Source organism: Nicotiana tabacum, chromosome 12 (assembly GCF_000715075.1).
Source record: "Nicotiana tabacum cultivar K326 chromosome 12, ASM71507v2, whole genome shotgun sequence".
NCBI classification, from domain to species: Eukaryota; Viridiplantae; Streptophyta; class Magnoliopsida; order Solanales; family Solanaceae; genus Nicotiana; species Nicotiana tabacum.
The window spans coordinates 119,368,193-119,374,752 of record NC_134091.1 but is presented as its reverse complement, the minus strand read 5'-3'; the positions used below and the strand labels follow the sequence as shown (position 1 = coordinate 119,374,752).

At 34.3% G+C, this 6,560-nt stretch overlaps 1 non-coding gene across 1 annotated transcript; it reads left to right on the top strand.

The window, feature by feature from the left end:
* The first annotated feature begins 1,063 nt into the window (after window positions 1-1,063).
* On the top strand, window positions 1,064-1,135 carry TRNAC-GCA (transfer RNA cysteine (anticodon GCA)). The gene has a single exon. It is a non-coding gene; the product is annotated as a tRNA-Cys (tRNA).
* The last annotated feature ends 5,425 nt before the right edge of the window (window positions 1,136-6,560 follow it).

Sequence of the window (6,560 nt, the reverse complement as noted above, 5' to 3'; positions counted from 1 at the left end):
CGAAACTTCAGTCTAAACATGCTGAAGTTATTTAGTTCATTTGCTAAAACTTCAGACTAAACATGCTAAAGTTATTTAGTTCATTTGCTAAAACTTAAGACTACACATGCTTAAGTTATTTAGTTCATTTGCTAAAATTTCAGACTAAACAGGCTTAAGTTTTTTAGTTCATTTGCTAAAACTTCAGACTAAATATGCTTAACTTTTTGTCTTGTAGTATGTAATTTTCTAATGAGTTTTTGCTAACACATGCTGAAGTTATTTAGTTCATTTGCTAAAATTTCAGACAAAACATGTTGAAGTTATTTAGTTCATTTGTTAAAACTTCAGACAAAACATATTAGTTCATTTGTTAAAATTTCAGACTAAACATGCTGAAATATTTTAGTTAATTTGATAAAATTTTAGACTAAACATGCTTAAGTTTTTGTCTTGTAGTATGTAATTTTCTAAAGAGCTTTTGCTAATGCATGCTGAAGTTATTTAGTTCATTTGCTAAAACTTCATACCAAAACATGCTGAAGTTTTGTAATGCAGTCTATAGTTTTGTCCTGTGTTTTATCCGAAACTTCAGTCTAAACAAGCTGAAGTTTTTTAGTTTATTTGCTAAAACTTCAGCCTAAACATGCTTAAATTTTTGTCATACAGTTTGTCAATAGCCTTTTATTAAAGAAGGGCAAAATCATCTTTTTAAAGCGCTTTTAACAAAAAAATGGGTACGGATGCAAACGAAAAAATAAAATGGGTATAAGTTAAAAAAGGGCGACCAAATAGGGCGCTCCATGCAATTTTTACGAAATACTTTTATAAAAAATAGGTGGTTAAAACAGGTAAATTTTCTTTCATATAAAATAAAATGTCTATTAAGTAAAATATTTTAATATTCTTTTATAGGAAATGTCTATTTAAATAACCTAAATAACATATCATAAAATGGCCCTACTTTTAAATCTTTAACTCCTTCACAATTGGATATGGGCCGTATTTAGTAATACAATTTTTTGCAATAGGAAATTGCACTCATGTATTTATATTGTTCATATTTGAATTATTCCATCATCGAGGGTCCATAGCTCAGTGGTAGAGCATTTGACTGCAGATCAAGAGGTCACCGGTTCGAACCCGGTTGGGCCCTTAAATATTCATTGTTTATTATTTTGTGCGATTGGTTGTATTTCTCCTTTCCTATTTCTTTCGTAAATGGTGAAAGTTATCAAACGGATTCCAATATCCTCTTTCACTTCTTCAGATTTCGCTTAATCAATTTTCAGAGTTTACTCATATTACACACATATTATGCTGGTTTTTACAACAACAACCAAAAAATGAGTTTTTAAGAAACATTGTAATGATTGGAAAACTTCAAATATTTTCCCTATCATGTTTTTCTTCTCAATGTCATCCTTGTCTATTTATTTGCTGTGAAGATCAAATTTGCAATCTTAATCTTACTCTTGTATTTTTTAAATTTGTTTTGAAAACTCTTTCTTGAGTCAAGAGTATATCGAAAATAATTTTTCTACTCACGCAAAGTATAAGGTCTGCATATACCATCTCTCTAGACCCAGGCCACTTTCGGAATCAAACTGGGTATGTTGTAGTGTTTCTTAGATTGTAATACTAAACTTTGGACTTTCCATGACTGATAAGAGTTCTTGTGGGAAGTTCTCTTCCATGTGCCTAGGACTTCTTTTATCACAACAAAAGTACAATAAAGTCATTTGACAAAATCATGATATGCTCAAGATAATCATGTGCTTAGAACTTCCTTTGTCTCAACAAAAAGTACATTAAAGTCATTTGTCAGAAACATGTTATGCTTAAGTATATGTAAATGAGATCGCACTCGGCCTTAGTCAATTAGCATGACTAGTTTTGGCAATCCTCAACAATATATAGAAGCCTAACTATGGTGCTAATGCTATGGCATAAAAGTATTGTTGATTGAGAGCTAACAAACCTGCCCTTTATAGTCGTAGATGTTGTCTTTGAAAAAGAGTTTGGTTTCTGTCAAAACATTATTTTTACTCTATTTGTACTGTATTAGTTTTAAGCAAAAGGGATTCATTGAACCTCGGGCTTAGGCACCTAATCTCAAGCGGTGTCACGTGACACTGCTTTGTTTTTTTCGTAAATATGTATATATGAATTATAAGAAAAATAAAAATATTTGGTATAAATATAAAGAATTCATCTTCTCCATATTCAAAATGCCAAGAGAACGCACATAGTAATAAACCACATGGACAAATGTCATTGTATCATCATTAAATTTTTAATTAGCACTAAAACATATAATCTACTATCCGTAAATAAAGAAGGGAGAGCAAGTAAACTTCAAGTGCAGTAATAAAGGTACATAGCAAATATATATGATGAATTGATAAAAATTAAAGTTAAAAACTGTTATAATTCTGTATTGCTGTAATAAACAATTAAACTTTCTGAAAAAACAAAAAAACAGAAAGTTAGTAATACTTGTTTAACGAAATAGATTCTGAAAAATAAAAAACAGTATAGGAACAAATCGAGCCCACTGAATACTCAGTGTGTCCTTAAGGAAATTATTCCCCTCAAGTACCCGAGATGCTGGAATATATCCTCCCAGGATAGAACGATTTAACTCACCAGTGTATTGGTACCAAAAACTCTGATGAACTGCGAACCACTCAATGGTCGTAAAACACACTGAAAAATATTGTGCAGAAGAAGAAGAAGAAGAAGCTCAGAAAATTTCGTAAGGAAAGATTCCGGGATTCATACTCTATTTATAGAGTTGCTGGCATTGTTTCTGAAAAGGTTTGCAACCTTTCAGAAACAACCATGGCTGTTGGAAAAAGGGGTGTTTGAAATATTGCGAGAAAAATATATTTAAAATAATTCGGGAAGGACCTGACCGAACCGGGTCACGGGTCATGGGTTATTCCGGATTGAATTTTTTCGTTAATTATTTAATTAATTAATTAAATAATTGAAAGAAATTTTGTCCAAAAATATTAATCAATCAATCGATCTTTGACCGAATCCGAATCCGAATCCGAAGCCGAAGCCGAGCGAGCGACGCCGACGACGGCGCGAGGCTTGCCTTTTTCTTATCTCTTTAAGAGCTAGAAGAAGAGCAATTATATATATACCCATCAAAAACTTTTTCTTCCTCCGATATGGGACAATGTCCATTTCCCAAGGGAAACTCAAATATTTCATTTTTTCTCCATTTCTCATTCATCTTCTTTAAGCTACACAAGCTTAAAATCCCAACAATCCCCCACATGAATGGAGAATGGCTATAAAAGAAAGGAATGCACGGACGCATGTGTGTTTTACATGCAAGAATTAATTACATCTGGATAAGTAGGTTTCCCTTTGAACTTTCCGTAGTGAACTTATATCGAATATACTCGGTCAATCGGTAGATTTGATATCTTTGAACCGTCGAGTTTTGTTGTATACCTAGACAACATAAGTCACACAATCAGTCCTTAACCATCTATGCTTCTCACGGTTGTATTCGTTTCAGCCATGAACACCGCCTGGTTTCATGAGTGCTTAGAGAATGGGCCTTTACTTTCATTCCCCTTGAAGCGGCTTACACTTCACACTCACATGTATAATCCTGTAGATACACTATCTGGTCATATCCTGCCAGACTTAGCAAATCATTAAAAAACCTTTAAGCTTTGTTGACTCATCAAAAAGCCTTAATACTTTACCTCGATTTCAGAACATTGTCTTCATTACGAGAATGGGTTGAGTTATTTGACAATGTTGAATCGTTATTCATAACTTTGTTTGATCTCTTTGAACCTAACTCGTGGGATCTCCAGTCTGCTAGGTAGAGTTACCGTCATGATGACTTGTCCTAGACCTTAACCCCATTCCCTTTGATGATCTTTCAACTGTCTCTCTAGATAGGCCTTTTGTAAGTGGATCCGACATGTTATCTCTTGACTTTATGTAGTCAATTGTGATAACATCACTAGAGAGTAGTTGTCTAACGGTATTGTGTCTCCGTCGTATATGACGAGATTTTCCGTTATACATAACGCTCCCTGCCCTGCCTATTGCCGCTTGACTATCACAATGTATACAAATAGGTGCCAAAGGTTTGGGCCAAAATGGAATATCTTTCAAGAAATTCCGGAGCCATTCAGCTTCTTCATCGGCCTTATCTAAAGCTATGAATTCAGATTCCATTGTAGAACGGGCGATGCACGTTTGTTTGGATGATTTCCAAGACACTGCTCTACCCCCAATTGTGAAAACATATCCACTCGTGGATTTAACTTCAGATGATCCAGTGATCCAATTTGCATCACTATATCCCTCGATCACGGAGGGATATTTGTTATAATGCAAAGCGTAATTTTGGGTATGTTTGAGATACCCCAAAACTCGTTTCATTACCATCCAATGTATGTGATTGGGATTACTTGTAAACCAACTCAGTTTACTAATAGAACATGCTATATCTGGTCGTGTACAATTCATGATATACATCAAACCTCCCAATACTCTTGCATAATCCAATTGTGAGTCACTTTCACCTTCATTCTTTTGAAGTGCATAACTCACGTCAATTGGAGTCTTGGCAATTTTGAAATCCAAATACTTGAACTTGTCAAGTACCTTTTCAATGTAGTGAGACTGTGATAATGCTAGACCTTGTGGAGTCTTGTGAATTCTGATTCCTAAGATCACATCAGCAACTCCTAAGTCTTTCATATCGAATTTGCTAGCCAACATGCGCTTAGTAGCATTTATATCTGCCATGTTTTTTCTCATTATCAATATGTCATCAACATATAAACAAACAATGACTTCATGACCTGGAGTATTTTTAATGTAAACACATTTGTCGCACTTGTTGATTTTAAACCCACTTGCCAACATTGTTTGGTCAAATTTGGCATGCCATTGTTTGGGTGCTTGTTTAAGTCCATAAAGTGACTTAACAAGTTTGTACACTTTCTTTTCTTTACAAGTTACCACAAAACCCTCAGGTTGTTCCATGTATATCTCTTCCTCTAATTCTCCATTTAAGAAAGCTGTTTTAACATCCATTTGATGGATTTCAAGACCATACACTACCGCTAGTGCCACTAACACCCTAATAGATGTTATCCTCGTTACTGGCGAGTAAGTGTAAAAGTAATCAAGGCCTTCCTTTTGTCTATAACCTTTGACAACAAGTCTTGCCTTATATTTGTCAATAGTGCCATCAGCTTTCACTTTCCATTTAAAGATCCATTTCGAACCTAAAGGCTTATTTCCTAGAGGAAGATCTACCAATTCCCATGTATGGTTATCCAAAATTGATTGAATCTCACTATTGACTGCCTCTTTTCAAAACGCTGAATCAGAAGATAACATAGCTGCTTTAAAAGTTTGAGGCTCATTTTCAAGCAAGAATGTCACAAAATCTGGTCCAAAGGAAGTAGATGTTCTTTGACGTTTGCTACGCCTTGGATCTTCTATACTTGGAGTATTTTCCTTTGGGTTTTCCCGAGGTCGTTTAGGTCTTTCACTTAATGACTCACATTCAGTTTTATACGGATAGATTCTTTCAAAGAATTCAGCATTATCTGATTCCATTACCGTATTAATGTGAATTTCGGGATTATCGGATTTATGAACCAAAAACCGACATGCTTTACTGTTTGTGGCATATCCAATGAAAACGCAATCAACAGTTTTTGGTCCGATTTTAACCCTTTTAGGTAAAGGAACTTGTACCTTTACTAGACACCCCCACACTTTAAAATATTTTAAGTTGGATTTTCTTCCTTTCCATTTTTCATATGGAATAGATTGCGTTTTGCTGTGGGGTCCTCTGTTGAGTATTCGGTTAGCTGTAAGGATAGCTTCGCCCCACAAACTCTGCAGTAATCCGGAACTTATTAATAAAGAATTCATCATTTCCTTTAATGTCCGATTTTTTCTTTCCGCAATTCCATTGGATTGAGGCGTGTAAGGTGCAGTAGTTTGATGGATAATTCCATATTCCGAACATATTTCTGCAAATGGAAATTCATATTCTCCACCGCTATCACTTCTAATCATCTTGATCTTTTTATTCAATTGATTCTTCACTTCATTCTTGTATTGCTTAAATACTTCAATTGCTTCATACTTGCCATTAAGCAAATAAACATAACAATATCGAGTGCAGTCGTCAATAAAAGTAATAAAATACTTTTTCCCACCTCGAGATGGTGTCGACTTCATATCACAAATGTCAGTATGAATTAAGTCTAAAGGATTTGAATTCCTTTCAATAGACTTATAAGGATGTTTTACAAACTTAGACTCAACACATATTTGACATTTTGATTTATTACACTCGAATTTAGGCAACACTTCTAAATTAATTAACTTCCGCAAGGTTTTGTAATTGACATGTCCTAAACGAATATGCCATAAATCATTTGACTTCAATAAATAAGAAGAAGCTGCAATTTTATTCATACTGTCAATAATTATTACATTTAGTTTGAAGAGGCCCTCTGTGAGGTAGCCCTTTCCAACATACATTTCATTCTTGCTTACAACAACTTTATCAG